This window comes from Narcine bancroftii, chromosome 1 (assembly GCF_036971445.1).
Source record: "Narcine bancroftii isolate sNarBan1 chromosome 1, sNarBan1.hap1, whole genome shotgun sequence".
NCBI lineage: Eukaryota > Metazoa > Chordata > Chondrichthyes > Torpediniformes > Narcinidae > Narcine > Narcine bancroftii.
Genome location: NC_091469.1, coordinates 80,254,325 through 80,274,600, shown reverse-complemented (window position 1 = coordinate 80,274,600; position 20,276 = coordinate 80,254,325). Strand labels below are relative to the sequence as shown.

The 20,276-nt window shown below is 37.5% G+C and overlaps 1 long non-coding RNA gene across 3 annotated transcripts in view; it reads right to left on the bottom strand.

Annotated features, from left to right (window-relative positions):
* LOC138738916 (uncharacterized) overlaps positions 1-20,276 on the bottom strand; it is a 215,182-nt gene that overhangs the window by 146,075 nt on the left and 48,831 nt on the right. For 2 of the 3 annotated variants that reach the window (XR_011341892.1, XR_011341874.1), the window contains one exon: positions 9,977-10,144. The exons of the other annotated variant lie outside the window; for it this stretch is intronic. This is a non-coding gene — a long non-coding RNA (uncharacterized lncRNA). Of the gene's footprint in view, positions 1-9,976; positions 10,145-20,276 lie in introns of those variants that run through there. 3 annotated transcript variants of the gene reach the window in all.

Below are 20,276 nucleotides of genomic sequence, written 5' to 3'. Positions count from 1 at the left end.
CAGAACATCATTCTCCAATGATATGTCATCTCTGATAGACCAATATTGACGTATTGAAGGCTGTATCTGCTTTTTTCTTCTCTGGGTATCCTTGTACTACTTGTTGAGAAGCATTTGCAATACATTGTCCTTACTGGTTTCTTCTCTGATCTGGCTTAATTTATTATTGGTCACACTGACAAGATGATGTATCTTGATCCCCATGTTTCCATTTCAAATTTTTCATTAGGACAAAGTCATGACAAGGTATCAGCAAACACCATCTCTTTGCCTGGTATGTACTTTAAGTCGAAGTTGTAGCATTGTAGTCATAAAAATAATCTCTGCAGTCCAGCTGGTGCCTTGTTTAAGTCTTTCTCTGGATGTGTTCCATTGGGCGATGATCACTTTCTACTATATCCCTAAATCTGCATTTTGCAGCAACAATTTTTAGTCTAGTGAGGAAGTTAACATTTTCATCAGTCCCTTGCATTAAGCCTTGCAATTCATAGTGTTTAATTCTATGATTAGACCTGGGTTCAAGGTGAGAAGCAAACTTTGCAAATATCTGCTCTGGATCATTTTTTCCACCTCTGTAAGCTCCCAGCTACTAAATAATTCATGGACTCTCTCCCCTGACCAGAGAAGTATATAACTGAGCTTCTCCTCTGCTGTTGTATTTTTAAAATAGCTTTTGATTGCTAAATTGTTAAATCATTCAAAATAATTCAGCAGATATGTAATGTCTTCAGCTTCCAAGTCCATCACTGTTGCTCCAGCTATTTGCTTTTTTTCAGTTATGTTTTTTTCTCTTCTTCCTCTTTGTATTTCAGCGACTTACAATCAATTGTATGGCTTTATTCTTGTTTTATTATATCACTGCCATCATTTTATGTCTGTGTACTTGGAAGGCTTCTTAAATAACTTAGAGATGCAAGGTTCAAATAAAAAAAAGAGACTTTACTTACTGATGCCTTCCACCATCTCAGGAAACTGTTCTCTCTCTCTCTCTCACACACACACACACACACACACACACACACACACACACACACATACACACACACACACACACACTTACTATAGTGAGAAGGTTACAAAATAGTTCACATTATCCTGACTATATAATACTGAATAAAGTTTTTAAGTCACTGCACATAGTCTCTTAGATGTACTGGAGGGTGTCTTTCTCTCTTGGATCTTCTTTGGGATGAAGAACACTGAGCCAGACTACGACATCACCACTCTTGTTGAGCACCTAACTTCCCCTTTTTGGCTGGTACTACTAGCTGTGTTTCCAGTATTTGACTGGTATCTTGCTCCTGTCCCACCAGTACTGACAGTATTTCAAGGGCATCATCATCGGGTTGTGCCCAAACCTGGACATCTCGGGGAAATTGTCCACAATTGGAATGGAGATGGAGTTCTCAATTGCTCATAAATGGTTGATGTATAATTTCCATATCTTGTTCCCCACTAGTACCAAATATGAACATGGACTTAGTTTCTTTAAGAGCATGCCTCTTATCCATTTAGTTTCTTTATTCTCCCAGTAATACTCTTTCTCCCATCTCCAGAGATCTTGTTGGCTTACTTGGGGATGTTGACTGTCGATGTTTGGGTGCACTGCAGTAAGTCAGGTTCTCAAGTTGGGTCCAAACATCAGTTCTGCCGGCATGCTTTTTGTCGTGGTGTGTGGTGTTGTTCTGTATGATAACAGAAAGTCTGCAATTTTATGGTTTTGATATTTTACATGACTTCTTTGCTTTCACTACTCTTTTAAATGTCTGCACAAAGTGCTCCTCTTCCCCATTAGTACCAGGGTGGTAGGGTGCAGATAATATATGCTGCACATTGTTGCCTCGCAGAAACTGTTTGAAAGCATCTGACACTAAGTGAGGTCCATCATCTGAAACCAGTTCTATGGGTAATCCATACCCTGTGAACACACCTCCTAGTTCACATTTATTTTTTTCAAATGTCATTGTCTGCATTGGCACTACTATAAGGGCATTTGGAGTGTGCATCCACAATAATCAGAAAATTCTCCCACATGAATGGACTGGCAAAATCAGTGTAATTTAATGTCATGGTTTTGATGGCCATTTCCACAGATTAGCTTCAGCCTGGGGTGCCTTTGGTTGCATTTCTTGTCAGATGTGACATTTCCGTACCATCTATTCAATGTCACTATCCATCAGTGGTCACCAGACATGCATGTGTGCCAGCCCCTTCATCCGGACCATTCCTGGATGATTGATGTGGAGCTCTTTTAGCCTGGCCTCTTGCTATTTCTTGGGGATGATTGTTCTTGTTCCCCACAACAGGCAACCTTCTTCAATGCCGTATATGATAAGCTTTCATTTCGGAGTATCACAGTCGGTCTCTGGCCACTCATTCAAGTGAAGTATAGAATCTTCGACAGTGTGGCCTCTTTTCATAACTCTTTGCTGATAGCCTTAGATGTAATGGGCATGTGGTGCAATTGTTCCTGGTTGATCTCTGTGGCTTCAGCCATCCAATTAATGTTCCTTTACATCTGCTCGGTCTCAGGCAGAGTAAGCTGAATAATGCATCTGCATGGCCGTTCTTGTCTGCCGGATGATGCTCATATGCTGTGAGCTGAATCGCCCATCTTTGAATTCTCACTGCCGCTAACACAGGAATGCTTTCTTTTGAGGCCTAAGATCAAGCTCAGTGGTTTATTGTCCACCACTACAATAAACTTCCTACTGTATAGGTGTTTTGGTGAAATTGCTTAAGACCAAAGATTATGCCAGTCCTTCCTTCACCAGTTGTGAATAGTTCCATTCACAGACCCTCAAGGAGCAGGAGGAAAATGCAAAAGGGTTGTTCTCCCTTTTCAGTTACTTGTGACAACACCACACCTAAACCAACAGATGAAGCAACAACAGCCAGGGTCACTTCCTTGTCTGGGTCATAATTAACGAGAACATTGCTCCTTGAGGTCAGCAGTTTCTTCAAGCGATTGAAAGCTTTGTCAGTTTTTTACATTCCAGCACCATTTCTGGTCTTTTTTTTAAAACAACTGGTTGAACGGGTTGCACAGTGTTGACATGTTTGGGATGTGCTTTTGATAATGGTTAACCAAATCTAAAAATGATTGTAACTTTGCTCGATTTAATGGGCAAGGAACACAGCAGACAGCTTTGGTGCCAGCTGTATCCATCCTGACTCCTTCACAGTCAATCGTAAATCCTAAATAGGTTACTGAGGGTTCCATAAATACACACTTGTCTTGACTCAGTTGAGGTTTAGGCTGCTCTAAACAGGCTAGGATTTTTTCCAGATTTGTTAAGTGCTCTGCATCATTCTGACCCATTATGATGATGTCATCTAGGTAACATCCAACATTTAGTCTTTGCAATATTTATCCATGACAGCTTGAAAAATTGCTGGAGCTGATGATATCCCATATGGCATCTTGGTTTAAGTGAATAATCCCAGGTGCTACGACATAGACCAGGAGATTAGAAATTCACCAAGACATTGGTATCTTCAAAACAATAATTTTTATTAATAATTATTAATAGTATAAAATTTTGCTTTACTCTACACTTAACCCCAACTATGTGGAAATGTATGTATGGGTGCATCACCATAACTATTACAGCTTAGGCACAATTCTGAAAAGTCAAATTCAAAGTTAATTAGAAATCTTGTGTTGAAACTCAATCTTTAAACCAATGGTTCTCAACCTTTTTCTTTCCACTCACATATCACTTTAAGTAAGCCCTATGCCATAAGTGCTCTGTGATTTGTCAGGGATTGCTTAAGGGAAGGTTGAGAATCACTGCTCTAGAGGCAATTGTCACTGAAATATTTTGCTTGAGAAAAATTGTCATTGGCCCATTTCCTTTGGAATTATGAAACCTTGCACATAATGAGTTAATGAGGGATGATTCAAACAGTGGTTTTCAAACTTTTTCTTTCCACCCACATACCACTTTAAGCAATCTATTACTAATCACAGAGCACCTATGGCATAGGGATTATTTAAAGTGGTATGTGACTGGAAAGAAAAAGGTTGAGAATCACTTCTTTAAACGGATATTCAAAAGTAATTATGGAGTAGATGAGACACTAGACTTCTCAAAACTCATGAATTCTTGTCGAGTTGCTTTCATAGAAATGTTTCTTCATATGAATGATTTGTCACAGCTCCCATTTTCCTTGCATAAGCGTTATGAGACTTGTGACCTCCATGATGCCTTCACAGACCGTATGTTCTGCTCCTCACCTAATTTAAAAATAGTGCCTGCTTTCTCTTGCTGGTTTCCATGCCCCTCACATTATGGGCAATCCATATAATCATACTAGCTTTCCATTTTTTTGCATCCTCCAAATCATACTTCTGTCATTTTAAATACTTATTATTCAGTAACAAAGTAAATCCAAAGTAAATTCTCATTTTTTTTGTTGTCTTCCTCTCGAGTTTCTTCCCTTCTCCTTTCTTTCTGTTGTTGAGCATAAGCTTCTACCTCGCTGTAGCCCAATGTTGTTCCTTTTTTTCCTCAATTTCCACCTCGACCAAAAATCCTATCTGTCTCATCACCACTTTGCTATGCATGTTCCCTTTGAGAATAATATCATGAGAGAGAATCTTTATCACGTTGATGAAGATGATGTCACACTGAAACTCTCCTCGCAATGCACCCTGCACCTGGCATCACTGGCGCATGTGCGTTCCCACAACACTTCACGTACCTAATGTCACACATCAGTGCACATCTCCATAAAAGTAGTTTGAGTATTTGAATTCAATTTCTTTTTAAAAGAATCAGAAAATTAAAGCTGGAACCAGTTACAAACCAGATTGTCATAAAAGCTACGTTGGCAAATGTATTAAGGATGTTTCTACACAGCCAGGGAAAATCAGAATCCACGGCTAGACACAGAGATTTTTTTTTGTACATTGCTCAGAGCCCACAATGCTGCCTTCAGGTCAAGTGACAAGATGGTACTAAGATCTGCTAGGGCGGAACTCTCCCATATACAGGAAGGCCAAGTGTAGGATGGCACAGAGAATCCACAGACATCTCTGTGACACCGGCAACACGAGATACATGTGGCAAGATATTAAAACCATAATTGATTAATTTAACCATGCAGGTTAGTGATAATGATACCTGTCTTCCTGATAGATGGAACATCATCTTCACACAGTTCAATGGGAAAAGCAATGTGACATCAAAGAAAGCCTCATCTCCCTCTGAAGAACAAGCACTCTGCTGAAATGAAGAAGATCCTATTCAGGGTGAACAGATGAAAAGCAGCAGGACCAGATAGCATACAGAGTTGGATACTGAAGGACCATACGATCCAACAGATGGAGGTCTTAATGGACATTTTCAGCACCTCAATGCAGCAGCCCACTGTCCCCACAGGATTTAAGGCAAATATCAGTCCAGTGCCCAAGAGAGTGATGGTAATTGGATGAAATGACTACGGCCCAATGGCACTGATTTCTATAATCATGAAGTGCTTTGTGCAACTGCAAATGGAATGCATCAAATCATATATTCCATCCACATTAGACTGCCATCCTCACCAATCCAAAGAGACTTGACCCTCCATATTGTCCTGACCCAACTAAAGAATGATGTCTCACACATCATTAACTTCAGCTCAGCATTCAACATGATCATACCTCAGAGACTGGTGGATAAACTGCCCTGACTGGTAATCAACACTTCCCTCTGCATTTGGATTATAGACATCTTGACAGAAATCCACAGGCTGTTTGGGTTGGTACCAAAACCTCCACACCCATCACACTGAGCACTGGTGCACCTCAGGGCTGTATGCTTAGCCTGCTTCTGTTCACACTATTGACTCAAGACTGCATTACCAGATTTATTTTGAATAAAATCATCAAATTTGCAGATAATACAACAGAAGGTGGCCTCATTGGCAACAATAATGGGTTGGCTTACAGAGAGGAAGTTGAAAGGCTCATAAAATGGTGCAGGAACGACAACCTGAGTCTCAACATGGACAAGACAAAGGAGATGATTGAGGACTTCAGGAGGAGAAAGGTTAACCTTTCTCCACTACACATCATGGAGAGAGTGAAAAGCACAAAGTTCCTTGGCATGCATTTAAAGGATGGCCTATCGTGAGCACACAATACCTCCTCATTCATCACCAAGATAAATCAGCATCTAAATTTCTACAAAGTTGAGGAGGGTAAGACTATTGGCCCCCATCTTGAGAAATCTTTACAGGAGCACAAATGAGAGTGTCCTGTCTGGCTGCATCATTGTGTTGTATGGTAGCTGTGAAGCATCAGATTGGTCTATACAAAGGATCATTAAAACATCTGAGAGGAACACTGGGGTCTCTTTATCCTCTATAGATGACATTTACTGGGAATGTTGTCTAAAAAGAGTTCAAGATATTATTAAAGTCCTTTTCCATTGAGTGCACAGTATCTTTAGCAACTACTATCAGGAAAGAGTCTGGAAAAACAACCAACTGAAAAACCTCACAAAGATAAGCGTATACAGAGCCGTTGTCATACCCACACTCCTGTTCGGCTCCGAATCATGGGTCCTCTACCGGCACCACCTACGGCTCCTAGAACGCTTCCACCAGCGTTGTCTCCGCTCCATCCTCAACATCCATTGGAGCGCTCACACCCCTAACGTCGAGGTACTCAAGATGGCAGAGGTCGACAGCATCGAGTCCACGCTGCTGAAGATCCAGCTGCGCTGGATGGGTCACGTCTCCAGAATGGAGGACCATCGCCTTCCCAAGATCGTATTATATGGCGAGCTCTCCACTGGCCACCGTGACAGAGGTGCACCAAAGAAAAGGTACAAGGACTGCCTAAAGAAATCTCTTGGTGCCTGCCACATTGACCACCGCCAGTGGGCTGATAACGCCTCAAACCGTGCATCTTGGCGCCTCACAGTTTGGCGGGCAGCAGCCTCCTTTGAAGAAGACCGCAGAGCCCACCTCACTGACAAAAGGCAAAGGAGGAAAAACCCAACACCCAACCCCAACCAACCAATTTTCCCTTGCAACCGCTGCAATCGTGTCTGCCTGTCCCGCATCGGACTGGTCAGCCACAAACGAGCCTGCAGCTGACGTGGACTTTTTACCCCCTCCATAAATCTTCGTCCGCGAAGCCAAGCCAAAGAAAAAAACTATCAGGAAGGTACAGGAGCATTAAAATCAGGACTACCAGCCTGGAAATAGTGTTAGCATTCTGTAAACAGTCTGTAACTATGAATATCATCCCAGATATTTAAGTGGTGTGTGTGTGTGTGTGTGTGTGTGTGTGTGTGTGTGTGTGTGTGTGTGTGTGTGTGTGTGTGTGTGTGTGTGTGTGTGTGTGTGTGTGTGTGTGTGTGTGTGTATACACGCACAGACTATGGCTTGGTGAGACGTTGTTTTGTCATGTTGTATACGTACAATCAGATGACAATAAACTTGATCTTGTACTTATGTACATGGTGGTCTGGAGGAACAGTTTTGTTGAGTCGTATATATATATATATAATAGTCAGATAATAATAAACTTGAAATTGAACAAATCTAGAATGATTTTTAAAATATTTTCTACTGTTTTTGTTCTGGTTGATATGCCTTCCAGCCTAATGTTAATGCATTTGACTCTAACTATGGTTTGTTACAACTAAATCTTGCTCAATCACTTTGCATGACTGTTTACAATCCAATCTGTTAACACATCCCCACTTTTATGGGACAACCATGAATTTGGTGGTAATCCTCAAATTCCAAGAATATCTATTTCTCAACATTAACATGCCTCAACTGTACTTTGAAAAAAAAATAGATTTTTTGTTTTCATTTATTCAAAGAATGTGGATATCCCAAGGAAGAGTGTTTCTTGTCATTTCTTAAATGTTCCTGAACTGATTAAAAGTAACTATCTTGCTGTGTATCTGGAGTCACATGAAACCAGAATTGAGAAGAATTTTCTTCACTGAAAAACAATCATTACCCAGACGCACTTTTGGAACAACTCATTGTATCGTAGAGATTATTTATTGATAATACACTTTTATTCCAGATTTATTTAGAACTTCATCCATCACTGCATGATTCAAACTCCTGCTCAATGATCCAGTCTTCTGGATCTTAGTCAAACAGCTGCTTTATTATTGAGTTCTATAAAACTGATGGATCTTCACTAGTTGGCAGTCTAGTGCTCAGTCCATGACAGTTTAGTGTGATTTACTCCAGCTCAGGATTAAATATGAATGCAAAGGTAAAATGGAATGTAGATACAGATTCACATGACGTTAAAGGTATCTACTAGTATGTGATTTTCAGTTATTAACACGTAGAGTGTCTATCTTTTGTGAATCTTTATAACGTTCATAATTTTTTTTGGCATTTGGTATATGTAACAACTTTCCATAAATACTTAAAGTCAAAGCAACACTATGGATGGGAGGCAGTGAGGAAAGTTTTAACCCAATATTTCTGGTGGAAAGCAGATGGAAAAAGTTGAGTGCCATTGAGAGCCTAAAGATGAGCACTCAACAGCACAAGGACAGCATCTTCCTGCTGCCATCAGAATAATCAATGAACCAAAGTCACAGGCTTACTTTTCATGCACTATTATTTCTTTTAATATATAGTAATGTCGTAAGATGGTTATAATATGAATGTTTACACTATGATGCAGTTGCAAAATGCTGAATTTCATGACTTGTTCAAGACAATAAATTCTGATTCTGAAAAATCTGTCTTAACCCCTGGCACATTGCCGTTGACAACAAATTTAACTTGTTCCTCAGAGCAAGCTCTAAGAAATTGTTCAGGAAACATATGTGGTTGATCTCTAAGAGTGCATCATTGGGCTCAAGGAGCACAACTGCCATGATGTCCTCCCTGCCAGGCTAAGATAGAAGAACAAGAATTTAAAGTAGATCAAAATAAATAACTAAATTTATTTCATTGCTTTGCTTAAATTATTTGGAGGATTAAGTGCTTACCTAGGTTCCAAAAAAGAGATTTGGAACATCCTTTGCTTCCCATTTTCTTTTATGTAATTCTCCCTAAACCTTCTCTGGAAGATATACTTTATGATGGCATTGAGGCTCTTTGTGGTAAGATATCTGTGACCTACCACCAAAATCTCCAGTTCTAATCTGCCAGGGGGTTGCCCCATTGCTAATAATTCAAGTGGACTGATGGCTAGAAACACAGAGATGAGGCAAACATTTGATACTGGTCTCATTCTTATCCTGTCTAAATCAGATTCCAAGTTAAACTCTGGACTCAAATAAAGCTCTAACCCTGTGTACTAGCAATATTCAAATGATTAATCCTCACATTTACCTGAGGATATATTGAAAGCTATATCAGTAGATTACAAGTTGAATTAATAGAACCATTGATTTCTAAATGTATAATATGCAATTCAAATTTTTACACTCATTCTGACAATAGTAGCAATACATCCTATCTTGTAGTTAAACCATATATACTCTATAGCATATATTGTGTATGTTGTACGTATGCATAGCATGGCACATGTTGTATCAAAGTTCAGAGGGCACAGAGGTTTCAGGTGAGTGGAAAGAGCTTTAATGGAATCTGAGGTTTTTCTTTTACCTAGAAACTGGTTGATACCTAGAAAGTGCTTGAGGAGATTGTGGAATCAGTTACAATCTCTAGGTCTAAGGGCATTTAGACACATACTTAAATAGGCAAGGCATAAAAAGAAGCTGTCATAATGTGGGCAAATAACATTAATGAAGATAGGTAGAAAGCTCAACATGTACATGAAGGTGGAGTAGGAGCGAAGGGTCTGTTTCAGTGCTGTAAATCTCTAAATCTATGGTTCTCTAAATGTAAATAGGTATGGCATACTTTAATCCTAAGTGGCTTTGATAATATTAACATGATCAATCAAAGAAATTGGCTCAGAAAAACTGTGTGGTCATTGGTTGTGAGTATAAATGCCATTGACTTCATAACTACTTTATGCATTTAATTGGTGCTTTATTTATCAAAAATATAGAAGAAACAGAAGAAGGGGTGGGGTAGATTGCTTTGGCATTCATTAAGATTGTGGTAATCCTGGATCTTATCCACTTCTAGTGTCCATGAGTCTATCGATCTTTCTCTTGAATATACTCAACAACTGAGCATCGCCAGGACTCTAGAGGTAGAGAATTCCAAACAGTTATCATCCTCTGCATTAATAAATCATACCTTATCTTTGCCCGGTGGCTGGCTCTTAAACTTAACAATGCCCAATAGTTCCAGAGTAAATAATAAATGAATGTAGATAATTATTTATACAAAAGCAAAATATTGTGGACTCTAGAAATCTGAGTAGTAAAGGCTGGAAATATTCAGAATCTTTGTAGATAAAAGTTAACATTTCAATGTTGATTATTCATGGTGCTATTTAAGATGATTTTCAGAAACTTTATTATCCTCAAAGTTTTAACAATGGTTGAGTTAGAGCAAATAATTTATGTAATTAGGAGTTACAATAACAGATTTATATTTTAACCTGATTAATATTTATGGCATTAAATTTTTGTGAAGAATTATTTGAATTGTAAAATATAGTTGGTGCAAAAAAATATTGCACTGATCTATACATTACATTAATAGTATTGGTCATACTGTCCTGACATAAGTCGGACCATATTATTTTTTTATCTATTAGGACACCCATCTAGATTTATGTAACTCCTCTTTCATGGAACCCATTTGAAGAAGGAAATATGCTTTTGAAATAAATTTCTTTTTAGTCCCCTTTTGAACCAGGGTCTCTACTTCAATGCACTGTCGTAAGGTCATAATTGGAGCCAATTTGTCCCTTAAATAAGATCTTAATTAAAAGTAGCAGATGATACACAAATTAAAAATCAGAAATATCAAATCAATGTTTTAGATGTGGTGAATAAACAGGAACCTTTTTGGATTCAACCTGATAATGTTCCAAGGTGATGTCTTTCTGGGAAGACTTGGGAAATCTTCTAGAACAAATTACTAAGATTTGATTTATGCAGATACCGGAACTGTTTATATTGTAAACTAGCAGATGTAAGACCTAAAATGAGGCTGTCGAAACACCAGTTAGAATTTGTAAAGATCATATTGGCAGTGACCAGGAAGTGTATAGAGGTAACCTGGAAATCTAATTCCTATTTAGATATGACTTGTTGAAAAGCAGAATATATATGTTTGCATTCCCCTGGAGAAAATTATTTATATCTTTATGAAAAATCGTGATGTTTTCACAAAAGGTTTGAGTCCACATCTTCAACACATAGGTGTAGATTCTTAATGATGGCCCTCCCCCAATCCCTTCCCCCAACCCCCTACATCCAGGAACCTCCTGGGATTCCAGGTAAGTCAGGATATTTGTCCCTTGGCAGGAGATTGATGAATCCAATTAAACATTTTTCTTTTTTTTTCATCTTTTTTCTTTTCTCTCTTCAATTCTATTGACGATTTCTCTCCTTTTTTTTTCCCCTGAGTGGATGGGAGGTTGGGAGGGTTAGGGCTTGTTCTTCTTTTCCCTTTCCTGTCTCAAAATCAACATTGAATGATAAGATTGTGTTTCTTTTATGTAATTGATGAATTTCATGTTTTCATGTTGATATGAAAATATAAATAAAATAATTTAAAAATAATTATTTAAATTCTAAATAGGTTTTCTATGTTGTTGTACTTTTCATTAATCTAATGTTGCTTTTCATTTTTAAATCTGGATTTAGTTCTGTTAATTTTTCATCAACAGGTCACATTTGCTGAAACTGTGAAAAAGGCAAATGGCATGTTGGCTTTCATAAAGAGGGGGATTGGAGTATAGAAGCAGAAATACCCTCTTGAGGTTGTACAGGGCCCTGGTGAGACCTCACCTGGAATATTGCATCCAGTTCTGGTCCCCAAATTTGAGGAAGGACGTACTTGCCATAGAGAGAGTGCAGCGCAGATTTACAAGGTTAGTTCCCAGGATGGCAGGACTGACATATGCTGATAGGTTAGAAAGACTGGGCTTATATGGAATGGACTTTAAAAGGATGAGGGGAGACATGATTGAGGTACACAAAATTATCAAGGGGCTATTCAGGGTGAAATTGGATTACATGATCCTGATGTTGGGAGAGACTAGGACTAGAAGGCATAGTTTAAGAATACAAGAAAGGCCTTTTAGGACAGATTAGGAAATTTTTTTTATTCAGAGAAGTGTGGATCTGTGGAATGCTTTCCTGCAGAGGGTGGTAGGGGCAGATTCGCTGAATATGTTCAAAAGGGAGTTAGATAAGGCTCTTGTGGGCAGGGGATTTAAGCATTATGGGGATAATGCTGGGAATGGATACTGATAGTGAATGTTCAGCCATAATCTGAAAAATGGCAGTGTTGGCTTGATGGGCCAATTGGTCTACTCCAGCACCTACTGTCTATTGTCTATTGTCAAACATTGCAAATGGTAACAGTATTCATAATGCATTTTGTGAATGGATGGTGCATAATCTCACTTTAATGCAAATACTAATTAGTTCTCTGTCAAATGATTAAAAAATACTTTCACATACCTTTGATGTGTAGCAAAACAAAGCAAAATGTCTGTGTAAACTTAGGGTGAATATCTATTATTTCAGTGTGATAATTGGCTCATTACAACAACTTCTGTGTATGATCTTAGGAAATTGCCTAGAAACAGTGTATGTTTTGCAAATTTTGCTGTTATAATTTCATTAATATACTTGCAATACATCAAATACATCGTTTTCAACTCTGTGAAAAGTGTAGTCATTATTTTAATTATGAATAAGGTTACTTAATGATTTATATGGTTGACTGGTCTTGGCTACAAGGCAAAAGGCCAAATGAATTTTAGCTAATTGCATCTCACAAAAAATAAAAAAGGAAGAAGCAATTAAATATATTTTTATCGTGAAATGTCATTATATTTATTTGGTGAAGAGATTGTTTTGCAGTCCTTCAGGGCAGAATACACAAAATAGCACCATAGAACCATACGAGATTACAGCATAGATAACAGGCCTTTTGGCCCTTCTTGTTTGTGCCAAATTATTATTCTGCCTAGTCCCACTGACCCCACCCAGTTCATAGCCATCCATACCCCTACCATCCATGTACTTATCCAAACTTTTCTTAAATGTTATATTTGAGATCACATTCAATCTTTAGCTGGCAACTCGTTCCACATTCCCACTACTTTCTGTGTGAAGAAGTTCCCTCTTATGTTCCCTTTAAATTTTTCTCCTTTCACCCTTAAGCTATGTCTTCTTGTTTGAAATACTGTACCTTCTTTGAGCATACCCTCACCAACTTGGCTCTATCACTAAATATTCTGAATTGAGAAAAAAGCAAGCGTTCAGATTAAAGTTATAAATATCAGATATCTGGACTCCTACTGGACATCTGGAACCATCCAGAAGCTGGTCAGGGAACAGAAATAAATAATGTTTTATTTAGACAGCATTAGAGGTATAATGCCTCCAAAGACTGTAACTTTGATTACAGGTTATTGGAGAATTATCTGACTAAAACTTCAGCAGTCACAAGGAGAAGAAAACTGCATGCATCACAGAAGCAAGGAATGATAATAGATCTTGTGCCATGAACCAACTGGATTTGACTCACAGTTTTTTAAAAATTTGAACCCTTCTCATAAGGGGTTTAAAAGATAGCATTTATAATAAGCTATTAAGACTGAAATCAAATTTTAATGACAAAATTAAAATGGCCTGGGAAGAGGAACTTCAATTACATCTTCCAGAGGAACCATGGGAGAAGATTTTTGGATTGGTTAATACCTCTTCAATATGTGCTCATTATTCTTTGAATCAGTTTAAAGTGGTACATCGGGCTCACGAACGACAAATTGGCCTGTATTTTTTCTAATGTTAGTCCTATTTGTGATAGATGTAAATCAGAAGTGGCTTCTCTAAATCGTATATTTTGGTCATTCCCTATGTTGGAGAGATATTTTTAAGACTTTGCAGCTGTACTGGATATTAGTTTTCAACCTAACCCATTGACAGCTCTGTTTGTAATTATAGTTCCAGAAGTGGGACAAGCTCCCACTTCCATATATCAGGTTGTAGCCTTTTCTACATTGTTGGCTGGAAGAGCTATTTTATTTAAATGGAAAGATTCTAATCCACCTGCTTTGACTCAATGGTTCTCTCAAATTTATATATTGTATTCTATCACAAAGGCAATGGAAAAAAGAATCAATGCAGCAGAGATGTGGTTTCTCAGAAGAATGCCATGCATATCATAGGATAACAATTAAAGTTCTACAAAGAACAAACAAAATGTACATTACTTAAAAGAATCAAAAAACAGCAATCAAAATTCTTTAGACACACATTAGAACATTTAGTTACAATTGGAAGGCTGGAAGGAAAAGAAGCAGAGGCAGACAGAGAATGAAAATGATAGAGGGATTAATATAATGGTTAGAAACAGAGCACAATTTGGAGGGTCAGAGACCATGATGGATGGAGAGACATGAATGCCCAGGCCAAACGGCAAGGCACCTGAATGAATTAGTAGAGATGAGAACATTGGAAATGGAGTAGGCCTTTCGACAGATCACACCTGTCCTGCCACGATGCAAGATAATGTCTCATCTTTTACCACAGAGTCATTTTCTTAAACTCTACATTATTTGCTTTCTCTCATGTTTAAGTTTAGCAAAAGTTAACTTTTGTTAAATTTGAAAAGACTTGGTGACCTTTTATAGATTATTTCCACATGATTTAGTTATTTTCCCTTCTGGACTATATTTAATTTTATTTCTTTTCTCTTTGTTGGTGAAGCCAGATGATTAATTTTTATTAATAAATTCTTAGGGTAGCCTGCCTAGTGTCTCAATTTTTTTTTAAATATAAAGATTTGGTGGGGTTTAATATCATAATTTTTTTTTTTTGAAGATTTCAGTGAGGAGATGAGAACATATTCGTTAGTTGTGGTGTAATGCAATATGTTGTAACATATGATGTCACATAGTGATTTTTTTCCTTCCTAGATTATGTACTCCTATTCTCATGTATTGTTTATCTATAATATGATCACTGAAAGGATTGAAAAAATATCTTGTGCCACTCAAAACACCTTGAAATTCCTCTTCTGCAGTGCCTAGCTGTTGCGATGATTCCTTTGAGATACAATTGGCAACAATGCTCATTTCCTCACATATTTTTCTATTGTACTGTAGTGAAATGACAGATAAGACATTACATTTACTAATAGTATACTGTGATTTTTGTCTAACCTTTTTTTCATAGTGAAAATTTATATTTTACTGTTTCATGAATATTATCGAATGGTCAAAAAGAAGTACAAGACATCTCTTTCATTGACTTCGCAAAAGCCTTTGACACAGTGAAACACTAAGCCCTCTTGAAAATGCTTAAAGATATTAATATCGACAGAAAAGATCTAAAAATATTCAGGAATCTCTACTGGCAACAATGTGCAGCCATATGGATAGACAATGAGAGGGGTGAATATCAGGCAATAAAGCGAGGTGTCAGAGAAGGTTGTGTTCTATCACCAGACCTGTACAGCTAAAACATCATGAGAACTGTACAAGATCTACCTAGAATAAGTATAGGAGGACACAATATCAACAACCTCTGCTATGCAGATGACACTGTACTGAGAGCAAACAGTGAAGTAAATTTACAGAAATTAATATTGTGATGGAATATTTGGGAATGTTTTTGGGAGATAAATTGGTAAAATTAGAGGTTATATACGTACACACACTTTAAAACAGATCTTGTATGAAATACAGAAGAATTCATATTTAATGATTTTACAGAAGCTATGGAGAATGCTATGCACATTTCATAAGGAGGTGCTAATTGAAATGATGTCATAAAATGAATGGACTATTGTGTCGGAAGAACAGCCAGAGCCAGGTTGTCTGTTTTGGACCTTTTTGCAAGGCTTTTGACCTCTCTGCAAAGTGCTCACTCAGAGGTCATTGAGAGGTTATTGTTTCCCTAAAACAAAAGATGAACCAGAAGATTAATTCCTATTGTTTACTGGAGAAGGTCAGGGGTTTTGCAAATGAGAGAGAGAGGACATGCTACTGGCAGTTTGAATCTCAGATAGAGAGAGACAGACAGAAGGGAGTCTTTGACTGTGTGTGACACAGAAAGCTGCAACAAGCCAGGAGAACCGTGTTGGAACTGAAACAGGAGCTCCAGAGTGGTAGATGGCTGGAAGTGCTATCTGTCTGATGTTTCTCTTGGAATAAGAGGAACAGAAAGGAACTTTGTGATAGCCTGAAGAAAGAGGTAATCATCTGGAGAACCCTGATAGGGCAAGTTTCATCAGCAAGACATTGTGAAACCTCAGTTGTGGAAATCCTGGAACAACATATCACTCTCAGCAAACCTACAAAGAACCTTCCTGAGCTGTAAACATTTACCTTTTGAGCACCAAAGCCTAGTGAACTTTATACATGTTAAATTCTGTGTACAATATAAGAATTGCCTGCAACCAGAGAACTTGGAAGAATGAGAAGTGAGATTGAACTGTGAGCCAAAGAATTTTCTTAAATTTACACATTCATTACATACATGTGTGCTTAGAATTAGAAGGGGTTTAAGTTAAGTTAGTTAAGTTAATAGTGATAAGTTAAAGTTTGATTCCGTTTTCATGTTTAAAGATAATTAAAAACAACTTTTGTTTAAGTAACTACTTGTCATGGTGAATATCTATTGCTGCTGGGTTTTGGGGTCCTTTGGGCTCGTAACAATATCTACCATCAAAACAGAGAGCGAAAGACTTGTCCTAACTTTAAATAAAAAGAAAACTGAAGTAGTGGTAATGTCAAAGAAACCGGATATTCCAAATTGTAGGATCATATTGGGAAATAAAATCCAGAAGCAAGTTCACAACTTCAAGTACTTTGGATCATGGGTAACATCTAATGCCAAATGCAAAATAGACATAAAAATAAATATAGCAACGGCAAGATCAGCATTTATAGAAATGAGAAACATCCTAATGAACAAGAAAATAGCAACTGACATCTGCCTTAGAACTCTCAGCTCCTACATTCATCCTATATTGATGTATGGCTGTGAGTCCTGGACCATCACAAATGCAATTGAAAAAAAAAGAATCCATGCAGCAAAGATGTGGTTTCTCAGAAGAAACCTACTCATCTCATTTACAGACAGGATAACAATCAAATAAGTTCTACAAAGAACAAAAAAAATGTACATTACTTAAAAGAATTAAAAATCAGCAATCAAAATTCTTTAGACACACATTAGAACATTTAGTTACAACTGGAAGGCTGGAAGGAAAAAGAAGCAGAGGCAGACAGAGAATGAAAATGATAGAGGGATTAATATCATGGTTAGGAACAGAACACAATTTGGAGGGTCAGAAACCATGATGGATGGAGAGACATGAATGCCCAGGCCAAATGGCAAGACACTTGAACAAATCAGTAGAGATGAGAACATTGGAAATGGAGTAGGCCTTTCGACAGATCACACCTGTCCTGCCACGATGTAAGACAATGTCTCATCTTTTATCACAGAGTCATTTTCTCAAACTCCACATTATTTGCTTTCCTCTGTCCTGAATATATTCAGTAATATAGCCTCCCTTGGACACTTGGAGAGCAAATGCTAAACATTCACCACTGTCTGTTAGAAGAAGTTTCTTTTCATCTCAATCTTAGTAACTGGTCTCTCACTTTCAAAGACCATCACTTGGTTTTAAAACAACCCAACCAAAAAAAAAACATTCCTGCATCTATTAATCCACAGGACTTCATGTGTTTCAATGAGACCTAATCTTGTGAAATAATAAGTCTAATATATTTAATTTTTCTTCATAAGACAAACCAGGTTAACCCTCTATTGCAATAGAGAGAACTCACCAGGGACCCTCAAATCATCTTACAATAAAGACCAAAATACCATTTGGTTCCAAATTGTTAGCTATCAATGATTTGTGATCCTCATGAACTTCCAAATACCAACACTATTCAATCTCTTGTCATTGTAAAGATCTTCCACTTTTCTGTTTTCCTGTCATTAAAGATGACTCTGCATTTTCTCACATTATATTCCATCTGCTATGTCCTCACTTTTTCACTTACACTACCTACACAGTATCTTTTCAATACACAAGGCCACTCAGCTTAACATCATCACCACACCTTGATGTTTATTCCTTTCATCCAATGACTGATAATGGATTCTGAACAGTGGAGGCACGAATGCTGGTTCCCATGGTATCCCACAGATGAAACCTCTCACTCTAAAAAAATTACTCCTGATCTCTTAATTCCGCTCATTAACCATTCCCCAAGTGCCAAATGTGTTTAATAATGTCATATGTGATGCAAGATGAAAGCTCTACTGATAGACCAACTACACCATATTTAGTACCAATGTAAGTGTGATGCCTGAATGCCATCTTCCTGGGTTGAAAAATTATAAAGTTCCATGTGATATCTGCATATTAATTATTTTGATCAAACATTTCCAAGAACAATTTCAAAGTTTCCTGGCTGAAATGTGTCATTTGCTTTCTATTATATATTGGATGCACAAAATTTGAGGATATAAACCCTTTGATTAACTTTGAGTAGATCAGTAGATCTTCAATAAGAAGACTCTTTGAATAATAAATTTAAACTAGTCCCAAACCTGACCCAACCATGGAGATCCAAATCCGACTTGGTTTCTCAATACCTAATCTAATCCAAATATGACACAAACCATCGGGTTGTGCTGTGGTCAGATTATATAACCATAGTTCTACCTTCAATAAATATTTCCTGACATGCAGAATAAGTAACTACTAGCAAACAGATACATGGGCATCCTTTTTGTCCTGAATACCAGATGCAAAATCTAATGGAAAAATGCATTTAAGCTTCCACTGTTATTATAATTTTGTTTTTAAAATCACTATTGCTGTGAAACAAATATGTAATGATTTAGATTGCAGAGTAATCTTGACTTTTTGTTGGTATTTTGAAATACAGTGCTGTCTTTGCTCTCCATCATTCCATCTGGATAACTTGTTTCAATAAACCATGCATTATTGACAGGATAGATTTTTCAAAGTGGTGCTCCTGGCATATAGCTTCACTCTTTGGGAATGTATGTCAAGGATTTTGTTACAGAGGTCAGGGAACCCTGTGGTATTTTTTACACTAAGTCCTGTTAGGCTCCATGACCTCTCCAGTCAAATACTTCATATTTTGTCCCTAAAGTACTTGGAATGTGAATTCATAAAATCTACCTTCAATGTACCAACTTAAAGCAAATGTGAATTGTTGGCCTGACCACTGAAGTATTCAACATTTCCTTGTGTGTCCCATTGTACACAAGTAATAACATTCTTATTCTGCACTCAAAAGCAAAAACAAAATAAAGGAGAAAATCTAACAGAAAGCAAATGTCCCACAAACACATTGCAGATCCAGTTATGTTTGATATGAAATGTAGCATCTTATTCTGGTATGATCCAACTGCTACTGGAGCTACACTACAAAATTTATAGCAGTCTTTCAAGCATAGTTTCACATCCATAATTTATAGATGATGCACTCATTTCATCTATCAAAGGAATCAATGCATACCTCAGGTAATTTTAAATATCATTACATACTCCATATTAAAGGATTATTCTGTATCTTTACTAATTAGTAAGGCAACATGTTTATACCTTAAGAGTAATTACTATCTCAAATTATGGAAATATGAATTTTATAACTGGCTCTTTAGTAAGCTTAGATAAAAAAAAACATTGGTTCAATCAGTTTTCTGTACTCCTGCTGAGTTACAACAATTTTTAGAAGACTGTTTTATGAGAAGGTAAGCATTTTTCTTACAATTAAAAAAAGTGCTTAGGTAGGTAACCAAAAGCCTGTTTGTGTTCGCTTACAATTTCCTGTAAGATTTTCTTCTTTTCCAACATCAGGAATGCAGACCAATAGAACCATTGTTCAGGAAGGTAACAGAAAGTCAAGGGGCGGTGGATACTAGTAAACTGTCAAGATACTTCCCATGTGCTTTCTTAAATGTGTAAGGTCAAAGTGTAAGGTTAAATGTGTAAGGACTGCCTAAAGAAATCTCTTGGTGCCTGCCACATTGACCACCGCCAGTGGGCTGATAACGCCTCAAACCGTGCATCTTGGCGCCTCACAGTTTGGCGGGCAGCAACCTCCTTTGAAGAAGACCGCAGAGCCCACCTCACTGACAAAAGGCAAAGGAGGAAAAACCCAACACCCAACCCCAACCAACCAA